Source organism: Dermacentor albipictus, chromosome 3, assembly GCF_038994185.2.
Source record: "Dermacentor albipictus isolate Rhodes 1998 colony chromosome 3, USDA_Dalb.pri_finalv2, whole genome shotgun sequence".
NCBI lineage: Eukaryota > Metazoa > Arthropoda > Arachnida > Ixodida > Ixodidae > Dermacentor > Dermacentor albipictus.
In genome coordinates this window covers 38,149,799-38,169,918 of record NC_091823.1, presented here as the reverse complement: position 1 = coordinate 38,169,918, position 20,120 = coordinate 38,149,799, and the positions used below count along the sequence as shown (strand labels likewise).

The window sequence follows — 20,120 nt, the reverse complement described above, 5'->3', positions numbered from 1 at the left end:
TCATTTCGAGGGATCGAGGAGGGTTCTACTCCTTATATGTACCTTCGTGCATGTGTTTGTATATGTGCGTGTATATATGTACATGCAAACTAAAAAGTTCAGAAGGTTGGCACCCCTCTGGCTACGTCAATCGTTGGAGCGTAGCCTGCAATAAAAAGTGTCATCTGGCTCAGCGCTCGCGAACAATTGTTATGTGTTGCTCGCGACCAGCAAACAAAAAAGCAATTGGAACGCCGTGCGGCATTTGCCTCCTGCGCGCTCGAGGAGTTGCTTCACTGCAGAGCTGGAACACAACGGCGGACCTATGCGCAACTCAGCTCCCTGCGGGAGCATACACAGGGACACTAGTTAATTAGTCATTGTCGTGCCGTCTGCTGGCCTTGGGCTGGGATAAGTCGGTATACAGACTGCAACTGAAAAATGATGGGGCAGGTTTCTTCCCTGTACCAGGACAAATTGTGCTTCAACTCCGAAACTTTCCTTTCTGTGGAACCCGTGTAGGTTTCTTTTGTTGTTTCATATTACTTGCAGTCCACTTGCTTCCAACATTGACACCTGATCCCACGGCTAAATAAAATAAATAAATAAATAAATAAAATAAATAAATACGAGGAAAATAAACAAACAAAAAATAAATAAATACCGTTATAAGGCCGGTAAACAGGCATAACGATGTTCTTACACGCCCTTCGTTTTAGCACGCGTGCTTTAAACGTAGCAAAGCATTGATGCAGAAAAACAACTTTTTAGTTTTTGCTATCTATCTATCTATCTATCTATCTATCTATCTATCTATCTATCTATCTATCTATCTATCTATCTATCTATCTATCTATCTATCTATCTATCTATCTATCTATCTATCTATCTATCTATCTATCTATCTATCTATCTATCTATCTATCTATGTCAAAAAGAATATATTCTAAGGGCCATATATAACGTACACGATGCTAAAGGATAATTTTATTTACTTACTGCAGAGAAAATGTCGCCTCGCACAAATACTCGGGCTTCTGAAGCAAGGTGGGAGCAGCTCATTTAAAGTGGCACGTCCCCCTCGCGAGTGGTTCCGTTCGTTATTTCCCTCTTACGTGTGCTGAATTGCGAACGCTTGGGTGACGACAGCCGGGAAATGCGCTACCCGCTGTACAGTCCTCCATGCCGATGGTCACGTACGGCCCTGGGGTGCTGAAGGGAAAAGGACGAGGAGGAAAACAACGTACAAGAAAGGCGAATACCGCCGGGAGCGTTTAGCGAAAGTTCTCGAGCTGCTGCAGACGGCTTCTGTGGTCGCTCCAGTGCTTCGCATCGGAAACTCTGTATGTGATTCAGTCGGCGTGCTTTGGGCGGGCAGTCGACTGAGATAATTATAGAATGTAAAGGGCGCAATTAATACTTGTTACTTTAATGAGTGAGTGTGCGTTGAACAAGCCAATTTTGAGACATGCAGAACTTCCGCACGTGCTTTGTTGTGACAGCTGCGGCTTTGTTTTGGTTCTATATACATTCATTTAAAATGATCGTGAATATGTCTTATATGTTAAAGTGCAGTAAAACATCAAAGGAATGTTTTGCTTAAGTTTCTGCAAGCGGTCGACGGTTAAATCACCTGAATTTTTATTGACGTTGATGCTTGTTCTTGTTCCATCGGTGTAACAAGAAACCCGTACGGGTGGGTCTGGACATCATGGTTATATACATTACAACTAATAACAACTGGTCAATGACTAAGTATTACTTTAAACAGCGCTTCTGTGTTAATTTACATAGGAGTTTGCTGCACGCTGTGTTTTAAACCATCCTGAAAGACGCTGGTTTTATAATGACACTTCAATTACTCTTGTTCTGTGTTGGGGTGAATTTTGCGTATGCTGTGTGTTTGTGAGGTGACCGATGCGCATTATTGAAATTGTCATTTCTCTCTCAGCATAAAATGTAGATAGGCTAGCAACCATGCACGTTTATGAATGTGAGTGACAGCGCGCTTCGGAGTTGCGCGTTATTGCGGAATTAGGATGTATATTCAGGCATTATTGTTGCTGAGGTCTTTCCGATGACGTTCTGTATTTTGCATTGTGGTTCAGTCTTTCTAGAGTTCTTGCCATCCGTGCTGTGAAAACCCCGTATTATCCATAACTCCCACATCAAATACAATCATATGACATATGGGAAAAACGGGTTTTGATAAGGGATCCTGCAAGTTTCATATCGGCTTATCGGATATGGGATTTATGAGGCATATGGTTTTTTTTTGAAAGGGCGATTGCAGTGTGTAATACAGAGTTGTGAAGTGCATCGTAAGGGTGCACTTTAGTACCGCTGCACTACGATGAAATACGATGCTTGATGCGTGAGATTGCACTACGCGTTTCATGGCGTAGTGCGCGTCGGCGAAGTGGATTCTTCGGTCATTTCTGCATGATTGCGGATAACGATAAAAGCGAGCAAAAGTAAAGAATAAAGGACTTAGTACGAAATTTTTTTTTCTGTCACCTTCGTCGTTCACGTTGAATCTGTGCTTTTTCTCTTGCGTGCATTGAGCGAAGAGCGTTGAGCTGCGTAGAAGTGAAGGAGGATAAGTGCGGACGTTTCCGTAAACATAAAACAAAAGCGAAGCTCCGCTTCTAAAAGATTCCCAGATATAACGTGGGATTCACCAAATTTTTCTTTTTTCCTTTTTCACGTTTTGTTTAAGTGTTCTGTAGACGTCGTTGTTCGCCGCCGTATCCCCGCCCACTCCCACAGGGCCGCCTATCACGCCTTTTTATTTTATGGCTCAGTAGTTTAGTATCACTCACTGGCGCGTGCGTGTGTGTGCGTTTATTGATATTGATGGTATATTATTTTTTCTCACACCTGTTCTTTTTGCCCACAGCCAAGTGACCAGCTGTCCAAAGGCTGTGCATACAGCCTTTCGACAGCTGGTCCTGTGGTTCCCTGTGAGACACGCTGCGTTAACTTAGTTGCTATGGTGTTGCAATGCACTGTTGAACTCGACGTTGCATGTTTGATCCCGGCTGCGTTGGCTCCATTATGATGGGGAACGTGCGCAAAACGCTCATGCACTTAGGTTTTAGTGCGCGTTAAAAAAATACCCGTGTGGTTAGACTTAACTCGGAACTACGGACGTGGCTCATAATAAAACGGGAATTTTTGGCACGTAAAATCCCAGACTTCAATTTTTAACGCGACAGCGTTAAGGAGCTCGTGTCGCAGAAAAGCCGGTGTCGTCGGCGTCGGTGTCGGTGGCGTTGGTTGTGAGCGATAAATCCCAGCAGGCACTTCACGAATACCACGAGCTCCTCAACGCTATCGCGTTAAAAAACAACTTGCAAGATGGGAATCAAACCAGGGTCTCCGGAGTGTGAGACGGAGACGCTACCACTGAGCCACGAGTTCGATGCTTCAAAGAAGTACAAAAGCGCCTCTAGTGAATGCGGTGTTGCCTTAGAAACGAGCTGTTTCTAAGGCTCAGGCGTGCGTTGCTTGCTCAGGCGCACATTTCGCTGCCGCGCCGAACGCTGCGTTGCTCGACGCTCACCGTGTCCGATGCGGGGCGCGTAGTCACTGCGCCGTAGCCCATTGTCTTACACCCCTTGGCGGGTCGACGGGAACGCTGTCGCGTTCCACTCTTGAAGGCGAAGCTTAAGCGTCCTCCAATTTTTTTTTTTTGCGAGAAGGCAAATTATGTTGCAACAATAGTACTGACATCTGGATGAGTTGGTGGCCGCAAGTCTCCAAGTCGGCAGGGAGGAGTACCAGCAAGTCTACGATCAAGACCAAAGCACGATTTCTAAAAGCTTAGGCAGTAGACTTACTTTTGCATTTTTTTTGTTCTTTCTATCCATCTTTGTCTTCCTGAATGTTATCAGATGCACCGGCAGTTGAGCGGTTGTGGAAATTGAACAAATAAATATAAATATGAAGACTCGCATTACGGGCACAGTATGGAGCTCCTCTTAGTCAATCGAAAACAATGCGTAATTTCTTCTCTGCTCACTAAATCCTTCCTAACTGTACTATAACTTGAAGCTAGGCAAGAAATCTACCACCACGATCAAATAATTGGCTTGGGAATGATCGAGGAGAATCCTGCACGGAGGATAACGTGATTCATTCTGTATTCTTTTTTGTTCTTCCTATGTTCTTCCCCTCCCATTCCCTTCTCCCTGTTTTGCTGCTTGATGTTTTGTTTGCGACAACCCCGCAGCTATTCATTGCATCTTTACAATCAACCACGATATTGTTGGTCAGCGCCTTGTGTTGTATCGTGCTTTTTTATCGTATGCGGGTTTAAAAAGAAATGGCCCTTATGTTGCAAATAACGCTTTGCCTTTTGAGAGACGTTTCAGTTATTAAACACAATTAAATTATAAAGTGTTTCCCCCTACCCCCACTCCGCCCTCTCTGCTAGCTCGGTGATTCGAGGTTCGCGTGCAACTATCTCGAGTGCATTAGGGAATGGTTTAAACAGCCTTAAGGAAATGACGGTTAGAGTGCATGATAATAATAATAAATAAACTTGAATATTATTTATGTTTCTATGCTATTCAATTGCCAGCTCCCTTTCAACACAACCGTAATATATTAAATTCAGCTCCTAACTTGTTAGCGCGGGCTTTAATTTCGGGAACGCAGCAAAGTGTTTGCGAAGCTTGGGCACTCAGGTCTGTGCATAGGCTTTAAAGTGACCTGTGTAAAGCTCGCTGCCACTGGGACTCGAGACTAACGCGACGTTACGTGACTTGATGGCAGATGTGCGCTAGTTCATATGCAAATTGTCCCGCGAAGAAAAAAAGAAAAAGCTTTACGAAAGAAACGTTTGCTTTTAAGTTTCACGATGACTGCAAAAGAAAAAGAAAATGGCAGTTCGATTTCAAGAAGGAAAGTGGGGAATGAGGTGTAGGGAAGCCTAAGGCTGCTCTTATTGACACTTCTCGAAGTTCGCAAATTGAATCTTTGCCTTTGCTCGGCGCATGTCCACGATATCTAATTTTCGTCAAGTTGACAGTTTTGACAACCCTGCAGCTGATTGAATTTTCGAGTTGTCACCATACGAAGAGCTCTCTCGACAGACGTACGTGTCACCTCGCAAGCGAGGTGAACGTCAGTGATGCGGATTCATACGGAATTTTTGTGAAATTCGAATCGAGTCGTCTCTGAGTGAAAATCACGATCGTCGTATCACTTGAACGGTGGCAGCTTCGTGCAAACTTCGCGTTACGTAGGAGAGAAATAGCCGAGTTTTCGGATGACAAATCTTATCGGATCTCGTCATGTCTTCATCAACTCCTGTTTCAAGTGCCTTTCTTTTTTTCCCCTCGTATTTGAACAGCTGCGCCAATTTCGCGCGAACTTGGCGGGATGTAGAATGAAGATAGCTGAGTTCTCGCATGGCAAATGCTATTGTCTGCCGTCATCAACTTCTGTTTCAATTACTTTTCTTTTTCGAGATTTGAACATCAGCTCACGCGACTTACACACGCGGTTCGTGAATTCCAACTCGCTGCCTGGCACTCAGCTTTCCATTTTCTAACGATGGAGATGCACATCAATTTGACTGAGAAAGCCTGCAAGATATGGCCAAACAAAGATGCGACGCCTACTACCATTGTGCCGCTTTAGCACGTTCACAGATAGTGAAGGTTAGAGGAACTAGGGAAAATAACTCGCGCAAAAATTTATTCGTTAATCTCTGGAGCTTACGGGCATTATTTACCTATATATAAAAATTATCGCTGTTACTACCGCTTTGTGATTTTGACACCATGATTTGCATAGATAGATAGATAGATAGATAGATAGATAGATAGATAGATAGATAGATAGATAGATAGATAGATAGATAGATAGATAGACAGACAGACAGACAGACAGACAGACAGACAGACAGACAGACAGACAGTAGTTAATTAGTTAGTTAGATGGACAGATAGATAGATAGATAGATAGATAGATAGATAGATAGATAGATAGATAGATAGATAGAACACAATGCGCATTGTGTTGTCGTCTCCCTTCCATCCTTGTTTGCTGGCACTAAATATGCTTTCAGTTTACCAACACGCCCAACAAATGGCAAGTCTCAAGCGCACATTAGTTAACTTTTATTGTCTTACGTCGGGGGCTCCTGGTTACGACACTATTGTAAAAATAAATTACTTTGCTTTCGGGGTGGTTCACTCGGACTACTGGTGAAAATATCAAGAACGAGCTTTGCCCTTTTCTTGCTTCTTAGAAGTATGCATGAAATACTTCAAAAATACCTAGGCCTGTGTTAAAATTTAGGACACAGAGAAGCAGTAAGAAACGAGAAAAATATTCACGCAGAGACTCCTCTGGGAATTGCCTAAGTATATGCGCAATTGTGTGTTGTGCCACTTGCTCATCTCCACGCAGCTCGGTGTCATTATCAATGTTATGAAACCTGATTTGGCTGCTGCAAACCCTTATCGGTCATTATCAGCCTTATCGGACTAGATCCGGCCCTTATCAACCGTTATCTGTCCTTATCAAACGTATCGGACTTGATGCGATGTTTATAAGCACTTATTGGCACCTACTAACATTATCATAATTGATCCGACCATTGTAAGCCCTTATCGCTTTAGTGCCTTATTCATCCACGTCGAACCATTATCAACGGCATTGAGATTTATATAACCCCTCATAAATTCTTGTCATCCTTATCAACTCATTGACTGCTTATCTGTCTGCGTGGCGCGACGTGAAGCGTATGAGCCCTCAGAGATCGACGACACTTCGCTCGGGGAAGGAACGCCCCAGCGGAGGGCGCATCCCGCGACCACCAAAACGCATAGGGAATGTGACGTGTATGCGTAACGCGACGTGTATTATGGGTTCGCAAAATCGGAATTTTCCTGATGTCTACAATGCTCCAAATCTACCCTACGCGGGGTCCTATAGAGATGGCCTTTATTCCACCATCTCTATATCTTTCAGCAAAGCCTTCATAGAAAGTGTTCTCCATTGACATTTGTTTTGTGCCGCCGGTACAACACATTCGTGTGGTTCAGATATATTCACCTTCTGCAAGCACCGGTGTTTCGCCCAGTGGAATACTCGGCTTCTCAGTGTGGGGTCGTAAGTTCTATACTCACCAGCGCCAACGTTTTTCCTTTCGAATTTATTGTGTTGCATATATATATATATATATATATATATATATATATATATATATATATATATATGCGATTCGTATTGTGTGACAGAAAGACGGGTTTCCTCGCTGGGTAGGCATAGAAATGCTTACGCATCTGAAACATATACAGAATGGGGCGTCGCTCTGCCAGCTGACTGCTTTCATTTCCTACACGTACATGACCTAAAGCCTTCTCAGTGACGCGTACTCCACCTCACGTATCATGCCAACAGCCTGAGAGGCGCACCTTCATGCCCTACGGCTCTCAACACCGGCAGCTGGCCGTTTCACGCGTAAGTATGCGTCAGAACGATAAGCCGAGTCAAAGTACACACTAAGAAAAAAAAGAGTATCCCTTACTCTTTTCGAAGAGTCTGGACTCGTCACGTATACGACTCACTTTGTGGGAGACACCCGAACTCTCTTTTGGCAAAGAGTCCCGAGACTATCTGCTCAATACAAGGTGTTTGCGTGACTCCGCACACAATAGTCATGCATACTCTGTTGTAATAGTCACCTATACCCTCTCAAAAGGGTCACAAGACTAGTGCCGAGGGAGTCCGTTAACAATTCTAAATGAGTCCAACGACTCTAGATAAAGTGTCTCATGAACACTGCAAGAATGACTGACCAAACTATTCTAGATGAGTCTGATGACTCCAGCAGTGTGTCAAGTTACCCTTAGTGCGTGGTGCCGGCCTCTTGCAAATAAAGTAAGGTAACTAATCTATGTAAGTCGTTTCACTCTTGGATGGCAGTGTCGAGCCGCTTTTCAAAATGTGTCAACAACTCTTGCTGTAAGTACACACGACTACGGCTAGTTCTCAAGAAGACTACTATGAAAAGACAACATAGGATAACAAAGAATCCACAGTAAACTTGACAAAAAGCACATGGCAGGTTAGCAAGAAAAAGTTAATATTTCATCAATCTTTGTTATTGTCTTCTGGAAAATTCAAATGTATAAGTCAGCACAGAATCACTATGAAAGCAAGACAGTTCTCTTTACCATTAAACTGGAATCAATAGCCAACTAAGCAAAACAGTCTTAAATAAATATCCAATATGTAGCCTGCAGCTGCATATGCATGACACTGCAATGCCACTCAGAACCATAATGAGACCCCAAAATATTATGTAACTCATGTAGAAGGTTAATTCACCACCGCACAAGTCTCTTATAATATGTCAAAAGATTCATAAGTTCCACCTATTTCCCTGTTCTAAAAGACTTAACTTACGACTTAACATTCTAAGCAAGTAAGCTACACATAACAAATAAGAGAGGCTGCACTTATGTATAAAGGAGACCTGTATAAGGAAGTGCAATAAAAACAATATTCCAACTTAGATTACATTACCTATGCATTATGCTATGCTTGCTGAAAACAACTGGTTGGCAATTGATAATCCAGTCTAATAGTAAAAACAGCTGTCTTACCTTATGGTACTCTTGTTGGCACTTTTTCCCACACAATTTGTGCATGTTAGCGTGAGATGAAAATTGATCTGAAAAACACATTAAAAAGTTGTGCATCAATTTTATTCTGTCATACAACATGCAACAGTGTATAAAAATCTCATAACTGACAAAATTACAAAAATAAATACAGCAACACTTATACTGATCATTTATTTATGTTGAGAAACATACTTTTGCAAGACTAAGTAAAATAGCTGACACAGACAATTTCACAGGTCGAAATAACCGCTAATACAAAACTTTCCATAATGCAAACACGTTGACAAAATAAGTAGCACAGGCAGCTGTATTTTGTTACGGCAAAGATAGCGCATGAATGATGAGGACAAGAAAGGAAGCAGAACACATAAACAAACTATACCCAGCTGCATGCACGCAGCTGTAACAATACTCATAGTGCACAAAGATCCAAAAGAAACAAAGAGGAAGATGTGAGGAAGGCTTCTTTTACTCATCACAAGTCATCCTGTAAGAGCACATTATGCACTGGCTGTAATCTATCCTCAGGACATACATGAATAAGTTACTTTAGGTGCCACATCTATAAATCACTCATACAATGTTCTTGTGATTTTCCTTATTCCAATCTTTAGCTTAGCAAGCATGACTGAGTTACGTAAAGCCTCCCTACGGCTTGGCACATATACACAAAGAAGTGTTTCTATAAACACTGGAAGTCACGGACGGATGACTGACACATACCTCTTTTATTTGTTTTGTCTTTGTCATTATGATTACCTACCACAGTAGTCTTTTGTAGAGTGAAACACATCCAAATAACACACTGTGGGCAACCAAGTGTGAATACCTGTTCTCGATTTCTACCTTTCTCTGGTGTCCCGCTAAGGTAACAATGGTGCGAAGGATTGTCTTCCCAACGTATGCATTCCCATACAACAGGAGCAGATGATAAGCCACATTAATGGTGCATGAAATAAAGCATCTGTGCTTGACTTTCCACTGCCGTTCCAATCTGGATTGACCTTTTTTTTTTGCTTTGTATACACTAGTACAGGTGCTACGTAGTCCCCTTGGCACCCAGAGCAATTCTCACACCACAGGAGGATGTCAATTTTTTTTAAAATTCTAAGCAGAACTCTCGTTATGGGGGACAATTGCGAACTTATATTTTTGCTTTGTATCTTAATTATGTTGTTGACCTTTAAATTTAGCCACTTTACTACTTTTCTGCAGACAGGCCATTGCACCAATGCTAGGTTTTGAAAACACCAGAGCAGGGTAGAAAGCAAGAACAGATATTTATAATTTGGGTGCCCTCTCTGCATTGCATGGATATGTTTCAATGCACGATAAGACTACTTGGTAGCTAAACATATAAAAGTTAAGAGAATTAAGATCAAAGCCTACCAAATTAGTAACTGGGAACTGGGAATTTCATATGTAAATTAAATTTCCTGATTCCCAGTGATGAAACAGTTTTGAGAATATGTGCGAAGGCAACCAAGTCACTCATGCTCACAAAGGAAACAAAATAAAAACAAGCAAGATTACAAGAACTTCGAACTTGCAACCCAAAGTAAGACACCTGACATGACTGATTTATGTATTTACTGAGCATAAATTACAGCTAGCGCATAATCTGCTTGAACAAGATGACAAACAATGAGTTACTGTTGCTTTCTCTCTGGGGCATTTGGCTCTTCTGAACACATGCACATTGTATGGCACAGCTGCGTGGATGTAGCTGGGCATAGTTATGAGTCAGCATCACTTTGTTATTATGGTCCTTCACTATTATTGTTATGATTTATATTTGGCAAGCAGCCTAACTATCGGATTGATCAGCTGTATTTTAAACAAAACATACTGACAGATTTCCGTTTCTAGCTAACATAAGGAGGCGGGTACATCCTTTCAGATTTCAAGAAACAGCTGTGCAACAGAAAGTCTACAATGACCAGTACCTTTATTATTAAGTGCCATGTACTAGATCTTTCTGCAATGAATACCTCTATTACCAAAAATTGTAGTCTGAAAAACTAATTGGAAAATATTTACAAGTGACAGATACTAGAACTGCATTACAATTGCAAATTTTTTCGTAAACAATATCACAATAATTGAAGTTTTATTAATTTCAGCAAAATGGCTGACATCCTATTATTGAGGCTAGTCAGTGCTGAAGGTATTGTTAGTTTGTAGGAGTCCTCAGACTGACAGCTCTGAAATATTTATCGCCATACTTGGTGGAACATGCTTTGCTGTTGCAGATATTACTTAGCCACAAAACATTTTGTAAGCCTTATGGGACAATTCTGTGTGGAAGATAAACCTATCTGATCATGTCTTTTTGGGTTGTGTATCTCGGAACTGGTGCTAGTCTGAGTTCTTACAAACTAGACGTTATTGAGTACTGTAATTATAATGCCTGCCACTGCTATAAATTTCTGTTAGCGAAAATTGTCGCATTGTCATGAAGCAGATATGTTCAATTTTTAGCGGCAGTCACTGCTGAAACACTCAGTACAAAGCACAAAACAAAGATATGGAGTCAAAATGTAAATGTCGAACAAAGTTATAGTCAATTCCTCATTTCACAGAACTGTCTTTTTTTTTGTTAGTTTGCCAATACCAATTGCATATCCACAAACATTTTAGTATTGCACTTCTGGTAAATGCAGGAAATTTCAGTGTTTAACGGAAGCCCTTGGGAAGACAGCCCAGAGTCGCTTTAACAAAAAGACTTGCATTCAATCTGCGTTTCTATGTTGTAGGTCACTATAGCAAGGGGCATGTTTTGCTGATTGAATATTACTCGAAACAGTCTTATTATTCGTACTAGAGGCTTTGAAAGAGAGCAAATTGTAGAGTTCTTCATGCAGATTTCATATATGTCATTAGTATTTCTTTAGCTGCTTCTTGAGTTATGTCCCACACAATGGGAAAATACACTGATCTTTGCGGGCACTTTCTTGTGTACTAAATTTTCACAAAAAGCAGTGTGCTGTAGCTACCTCAGCTCTTCGTAGACTACAAAGTACCGATATCTATTCAAACAGCATGTAAAGTTACTAGAAGTATGCAAGATTAGTAGGCAGGCAGAGAGGCCTGCCTACTAATCTTGCATACTTCTCATGCTATTGTGAAAAAAAGCTATTGAATATACTTCAAAAACATTTTCTCACAATAGCATGAGAATAACCTTATGCACTTATAGTTGTCCTATACTAACGAAATTTGGCATACGTACTCTTCAAGATATGCAGAATGCTCATATCTAATTGAAATTGCAATCTGTAAAATTATTTAATGTGGCCTAATATATTCTTGCATAGTTCCAGTAATTGTACAAGCCGTTTGGATAGGTATCACCACTTTGCAGTATACGAATAGCTAAATAAGATACAGCATGAAGCTATTTCTGAAAACTTTATACACAGGAAAGTGCCCCCCAAAATATTTTGCCACTGTGTAGGACATAACTAAAAAACAGCAGCTACACAAAAATAAATGACAATTCAAATCTAATAAAACACTTTATGAATGACAGTATATTCAAATCTCTAGTACAAATATATAAAAAAGTTGTTTCGAGGAGTTAATAAGTGGGTGTCAGTGTATTCTACCGAAGTGTTAGAAAATGCCTTCAGGCATACCATGGGGAGCTTTATAAATAGCACACGCACGCATCTGCCTAAAAAGCCCCATGCCCTGCTTGAATTCATTAGTCATTTTTGCATTCTGTTGTATGTCACCATTTGCATCCCTTAACATAGAGTGCACAAAACCAAAAACAGCCTATTACCGTATTTACTCGCATAATGATTGCACTCGCGTAATGATCGCACCCCTAAATTTTGTCGTTTTAATTCGATTTTTTTTATTTCCCACGTAATGATTTCACCCCGAACTTGCCGCAGCGATGTGTCACATGCCAAATCTAGCTAATAATGATCGCGCTTACCATCTGTCGACTGCTATGCGAACGACTCTTCAAGACAAACCAAGCAGTCTGCACGCAAAAAACTTTCTTAAGCAGATGCCCCATTTCATTGCTTTCATCACTTTCCGCACTTCTACGACAAAAAAAAGCTACAACCAAACTTTCCTTTATTATGTGTAGGCTTTATAATGGTTGTGGTCAATAAAAACAACAAAAAAAAAGGCGTCTTTCGATTCTTCTCATCTGCACTTGTGGGCACGCAACAAATCGCGAGCGGCAATGATAGCAGCCACGTTTACACTGATAGGTTAGAAGTGTACCCTATTCATTCGCCGACGTTTGTAACGCAGCTAAGATATTCACCCACCCTTAGCGGAAACGTGCCACGTTAGGATAGTGGTGAAGACAAATGCCGCAGTTTCCGCAGCATTTGTTCCTATGTCACTGGCAGCTAAGTGCGCCCATCTGTTTCTGTCCCCTCAAAGTGGGCATGGCTATGTTATTGCCGCAAACTTGCAAATACTTTTCATTACTAATATGGAAGAAACTGTTTGAATGCACTGTAATGTACTCACGAGAAGAAAAATGCATTCGGCGCGTTCGGCTTGCTCTGCCGGCCACCATTTTTTTTCGTGTCCTGCACTACATACAGCAGCAGCCGCCTATTTGTTGACCTATTGTCATCCCGTAGTAAATGCCAGATAATATATTTTTTTCTTTTTGCGGGAAAATTAACCAGTGTAATGACCGCACCCCTGAATTTGAGTCAATTTTTTTTGCAAAAAAGTGTGATCATTATGCGAGTAAATAGGGTAACACACGGAATTTTTAGCCTGTAAAGGGGTTGTATACAAATGGGGCAGCCCACTCTAGTGTGACAACAAATATTTGTACTCACAATATTGAAACCAGTCATAACATATATCCTCACAAATTTGGAAATGAATAACCAAAGAACCTTGCTGATTGTCTCATTAGTGTCCTAAACAAGATCTTTTGATGTTTATAATTTCTAGTTTAATTCACTTTCTCTAGTAAATGGACTTTGACCTAGACTACTCAGAGTAGGAGACTAACCCAGACCTGGAAGCCAATATTTAAATCTGAAATAAAGACATTCATCCCACGACCACGTCACTGCTATGTCATCAGAAGCGTGCATCCATGGACTGTAAAATAATTTTTACATGATCTGTACTGTTACTCTTGCACTAATAAATTAGGAAATGCACTTGCTATTTAAAGCACTGCTGTAAACCTTTGTGTTTGAGAAATGAAATACTCAAAAGTGTAACACAACCAATGTGTGCATATAACCTACGATGCCTTTGACATTCGTCAGTGTGACAAATGGGCACCGAGAAATGCAAAGGGCATCATAGCTTTCTTGTTTGAAACCTTGTGTGCGAGTATATTACTGGTATCCTTGCAGTGAAAGGAAGTGAATTATCAGACTTATGAGGGGAACTTATGTTTCTCTAGTTTAATATTTTCTTTTTTGTGCTCCTATATTCTTGACTTTTCCAAGAATAATGGGTGTTTGAAATAAGTACTCTATATTGCTCTTAAATTTTTCCTGCACAAGAGCTCACGTTAGGTTACATTTCTTGAACACTTTGCATGCTGTAGATAATCAAAAGAAAGAAAAAAATGCTGTAAGTTTGCATTTTAGCCTTCTCTATAACAAGTATGAATCTATCAATTACATACACAAGTACAAAAGAACTACGAAAAACTGGGCATAAAGACATACATTATAGTAATAGCAGGAATCGATGGTGAGAATTCTAATAGAAAGGAACCATTAAAAACTAGGCACTAAAGACACATATTAATTATAATAACACAAGTATTTGCTAAGAATTTGAAGAGACAAATAGAATGTCTCTTCAAATCACTCCACCCTAACATTCATCCATGGTTTGACGAGTGACCACAGTTGGTGATGCTGTTTGGATAAGTTGCAGCTGAGGTGCAGCTGTGAAATAGGCGGAACATGTAGAGAGGTCACCAAAGGTTGCACGCTGGTCGCACAGCAGGTTGCCTTGATCTCCGGACTCACTCGACACTCATGTGTTGAGCCTGGTTATACGCCGTTTGCAAGAGGCCTGGCCCGTGTGTGGTACGGCTTTGGTAAAATTTCGAGGCAACCTGAAAAACACAGATCGATATCTATAAGCACCACAATACTCTTCACCATAGGGCAAACCTGAAGTTTACCATGGGCACATAGCAGATAATGAAAACAGACACAAGCCACCAGACTTCAGGTATAAAGATGTGCAAAAGTGTAAATAAGTGTTAAGAGCTGTTTATAGGATGGAATGTTTCATTTTGTCTTTTGTAGATGAATAATAGTATCTTAACATAAAGTCAAGTGTACTTGGCCCTCCCTAAAAAAATTTAAATTATGGGGTTTTACTTGCTAAAACCACTTTCTTATCATGAGGCACGCCGTAGTGGAGGACTTCGGAAAGTTCGACCACCTGGGGTTCTTTAATGTGCACCTAAATCTAAGTACACGGGTGTTTTCGCATTTCGCCCCTCTCGAAATGCGGCCGCCGTGGCCGGGGTTCAATCCTGCGACCTCGTGCTCAGCAGCCCAACACCATAGCCACTGAGCAACCACGGAGGGCATGGCCCTCCCTATTTGTGTAAGTAGGCAATTCCATGCGAGCTGTACCGACCTGGCACACGACCACTTGAAATTTTTTTTTGAAGAACTGGAGGCCCTTCAATATAGCGCAAATGTTAATTTCAAAAAATACTTAACTTAAAAAGTTTTTTTACTGGCGCAAGCACTAAGTGAGATTTTGTGTAATGCACCAATCTATGCATCATAAAAGGCATAGCAGAAAAATTGGTTCCTTCATTAAAGGGGCCAAATTTTTCGGGACTATAAAAAGAGACCTTACACCAAAAATTGAACTGCTTATTAGCCACTGCTCAGTTTATTATGGGTCATTAAACATGGACAAAATGGCCAATTAACATTATTTTCATGAATCTGGCTTACAGCAAAAGCTGCAAATTTATGTAATCCACATATTTAGGAGTTGTGCTGCATGCAAAAACTGGTTTCAGGAACATAAATTATACAGCAGTGCACAGAGATGCGGATGAACTAGCAAAAAAAAGTCAGTTTTGGTATGTTTATCGGCATACTTACTATTGAGGCAGTCCTAGTAAATTTATGCCCAATACCATGTATGAGTGTACACCGTATTCTTTTTAGATTGCTAAAGCTTTATCAAAGCAGTTTTTTGTTAAGCAAGAAAAAAATGTACAAGTGGTCTCCTACTGGTTTCAAAATTTGCAGCGCGTTTCGTCTAATCCACAGAGCCTTTTGGCGGCTAAGGCAAACTGCATGGACTTGAGCATTCCTGCACCGATAGCAGGGAGTCTAAACTGCTTTGAAGTTAACTCTTTCATTGCTGAGTGGCTACAAGCCACTTCACTCAAAAAGTTGCCACTTAATCACATGTATTTACATTAATCTTTCTGTTGGCTTCCAGCCTGCTTGGCATCATCACGAAGGCTGCCAACTCCCTAGTGGACGTAGTCAGGACATGGTGGTGGCAGGACGCAGCGGCAGGAGCCGCCAAAGGCTTCAAACTCCCTAGTGGACGTAGTCAGGACACAGTGGTGGTAGGATGCAGGGGCGGGAGCCACCAGAGTGTACCTGCAGCAAATTTGCACAAATGCTCTTAGTCCTACCATGTCACAATTTACAAGAAAAATTAAGCAGTCTGTGGAACATGGATACCAATACAAATAAATGTAAACAGTTAGGTCCCACAACACAACTAGAACATTGACAAAGAAGAAATGGTACTTATGCTTATGAAAATCCAAGCAATGAAAAAAAGAGAATGTGCATCCGATTTGTGCACGGAAGCTCAGTGGAAACCTGAGCTCATACCATCAAGTGATCTGCTAGTCAACTGCAAGCCTCTTAAAATGTCATTGTATATTTTTTACACACACTATGTTAAGCTGCATTAAAACAAGTTCAGCATCTCTAAATATAAGTAATCACGAAGCAATTCAATTAATGAATTCCAGTGGTCGATAATGCAACAAAGTGCACGCTCTGATGAAGCTGGCCAAACTGGGTAGTGACAAGTAACAGCGTGGTTCTCTACATCTTGTTTTTCTGGCTTTCGCTGTAGCATTAAAATACACAAGAAATATCACATTCCTGACATTTAACCCTGCCAATTTTTATTCCATAATGCATAATACTTCAGCAAGAGCAATAATGCTGTCTTTTAATCATAAATAGTGATAGAACAAGAAATTTTACTGGAGCTAATGTTTTGACAAGAAAACTTATCTCCTTCTCTTTGTCGAAACATTGGCTCCAGCGATGCTCCTTGTTCTACGGCTCTTCATCATTTCAAGTCTCTGTCTTCCTGTGTACCTCTGTACTTTCAATGTTGTATCAATGAAATTGTAATAACGGAGAATTAGTAAATGTAGCTGATGAAGAACTTGGGCTTGTTGGTAGACAATGACAGAGTAACGGCGCAACATAGAGATACGGACAAAGGAGGCTCATGTGTGCCGTCTCCTCCAGCTATGTCTCTCCTTTGGACAATTACTCTATCTCGATGTAAAAGTATTACCCTTGCACAATAATGCTGAAATGAATAAAGGCCAGGAAAGTGGACACAAAAATTACAACAAATAGCATCTTATGCTAATGAGATATGGGAAAGTCCCTGCTACGATCTGTCTCACCAATAACGTGCTGGATAAGATGGCGTCTTCTTCTGGATGTTGGCATTTCTTGAATACCTAAAATAAAGTACATTTCAAAATTACAAAAATACACAGAACAGCCGTAGCAGAGGAGATAACGCATTGTTTAGTAAAAGAAAGTAAACTAATCTCTGATGCAGTGCAGACGAAATTTCCTTTATTAAATTAGCAGAATAATACATCACACTTCATTTCATTTAATGCTGTGAGCGTTTCTTGGTACAACAAAGAAAGGTATTTATGCATGAAAACAGTAAAATAATCATAGCCTTCTACTTTTACAAAATACGCGACAGCGACTAAGCCAACTACAGCAGTATATACTTAAAATTGTTATATGCACATTACAATAGCCAAGACAGGAGAAACTTGGGTTTATATGTAGCTCACCAAGAGGTACCACCTTGGAATCGATTCATTTCTGCTTGCCAAATATCTGCACTAACATAAGACTACAAATAAAAAGACCCTCGTTTTCATAAAATACCGGACTCAAAATAGAAAATCCAGTAGGAATACCACAATTTCTGTGCATAACACAGCCAGGTTTTGTGCGCCTAGTAGGATTTACTATATAAAGGTTGCAGCAAATTCATGCTTTTAAATATTTACCACCATGAAAATAAAGATTACATAAAAAATAATAACATTATACATCGGCTTAGATTGTCAGCTAACGTATTTTGTGTTTTCTACTTACAGCCAAATGCACATAAAATTTGTTCCGTTTCAGCGCTTTTAAAGCGCTGTGTCTGTTCGCTTGTGCATGCAGCCGCTTTACCGCTCTTAAGATATCTGTGCTGCCACATCGCCTGACACTGCCATACAGCGTTGTAGCGCTTTTATTATTCGCGGTAATATACCTAAAGCGCTAGTAAATCTTCAGAATACACAAGCTGTCTTTTCGACTACCTGTCTTCGCCAGCGAAAGTTACACTGGTACTAGTATTGTATCTACACTTCAAGTTACGCAGGACAGTACTTGATATTCTACGGATCTTTCGATGCGACAGGCCACTCGTCACCGGAGTCGTTAAGAACGGTGTTTCTCCTGGCAGTACAGCCTTGCAATAATTTCAGATGCTCTCCTGAGGCTTCCGTCTGCCAGTAGTATTTTCGCATACATACGCGCACGCATGCCCAAGAAACGTCTGTGAACTGCCAAGAGAAACGTGGCGCAAAATGTAGCCATACCGGAAGGACCGAGTCCGCGCCGTTTGTAAACTCGGAACAAAAGCTGATATGCTTACCTGAGACGTTAAGAGAAATATGGCACAGGTCACAGGTCACAGGTCCCCGCTGGTAGTGGTTCGTATGCATCTGGTCGTCTCTGTCCGTTGCGATCTCCCATATCACAATGAAAGATGCAGTGCAAACCGCAGCACTTCGGACGCTTCCGGCGAGCGCACTTGCTCGATGTCGGCAAAGACGAAATCGGCGAAACGCTGCTGCTGGCGGCGGTCCCCTCGTCGCAATCACACAGCACGGACAGAAGCTCCCACCGTAACTTGTCGCAACGCTTGGTTGCAGTCGTCCCTAGCGCAGCGATTTCAGAACCACTCAACGACAATGTATACTCGTGCATGATGCAGCGCAACTTTAAAATGGCGTCATGCTATTGACGGCTTCGGCTTTGGATCATTTTGTAGCTGCACAACTGAGCAGAACAGTTGCGCTAGTTTCGGTTTTGTTTACTCGCGTTGAAATAAAAACTGTTTTGCTCACTGATAATTTTACGTCACTTAAGTAATGTTCACGAATGAAACAGCCATGAATTTAATACGCGTGTTGAAATACCCGCTACGTTCACTTGGCAGAAGCAAAATTTGCTCGTCCGAGCGTGGTTGCGTTTGAAATATCTATCGGTGGGCTGTCGGAGCATGCTCGAAGTGTGAAGACGCGGCGTAATTGTCCTTAATTTCCTTAGATATAACGGTGCGGCTGCCCTTGATTTCCGTCTAGTGCAGTTTGCTCTGATGTGAGGTAGAACTACAAAGCCGCCCATGTTGCTGAATGATCTAGTGCACCTGAAGCTGCCAGAACTCCGGCATTTCCTCCACAAGTTCTTGCGACTGTGTGCCGCGATCACCAAATGCGAGCGTAGTCATTTGGCGGAGATTTAGCAGCACATTTTCTAGAACTATCGTTCACCGCTCTCTCACGACATGGAGAAGCAGTGTGGTTGGTCCTTGGTAAAAATTTCTATTTATTGCGAATTTTGCGATAGCAATTATATGGACACAACCGTCAAAATATATCTGTCGGTGTTACCGTGAGCTTTCGTATAAAGTCAAGTGCGATAAGATCCTATCCCGCGCCGTTGGCTGTGCGCGTTAAAGGAAGTGTTCGAGGCTGAGCCGGGCTCGATGGGCGCCCCAAGTATCTATAGGAGGTCACGTGATAAAACGCGCGCAAGCCGGGAGAGGGATGCGGGATGCGCTAGTTTAGCCAACGCCACCTAGACTAATGTTAGTCTAGGTGGCGTTGGTTTAGCGCGCTTCTCCTCCTCTAGCCGTTGCTCTAGCCCGGTCTTGCGCCACCCTCGCTCTGTCTTGGTGATAATTTCCGATGGACGCAAAGCTGGGGGGGAGGGGGGGGGGCGCTCAGATAACGCAATTTTGCGGAGACGCTTTGACGGAAGAGGCAGCAGAAGCGTTCTGTCCGCTCTGTTCGCGCCCTTCGTCAAGCCAACGCTGTGACAGCGAGTGTTCGCCGTCATTGAGTGAGATCTGTTGTATGCACGTACGCGCGTGACCCAGTGCTTCCTAATTTAAGGAGTAAGCGAATGTTTACTGCAGTTTATT

The 20,120-nt window shown here is 41.6% G+C and overlaps 1 long non-coding RNA gene across 2 annotated transcripts; it reads right to left on the bottom strand.

Annotated features, from left to right (window-relative positions):
* Positions 1 to 8,686: 8,686 nt before the first annotated feature.
* On the bottom strand, positions 8,687 to 18,919 carry LOC135914211 (uncharacterized). Of its 2 annotated transcripts, XR_010568250.2 has the most exons (5): positions 18,567 to 18,919; positions 17,296 to 17,352; positions 16,044 to 16,234; positions 11,812 to 14,703; positions 8,687 to 11,740 (listed from the first exon to the last, which is right to left on the bottom strand). It is a non-coding gene; the product is annotated as an uncharacterized lncRNA (long non-coding RNA). The 2 variants fall into 2 exon arrangements; XR_010568249.2 differs by having other exon boundaries at positions 8,687 to 14,703; positions 18,567 to 18,915.
* Between the last annotated feature and the right edge of the window lie 1,201 nt (positions 18,920 to 20,120).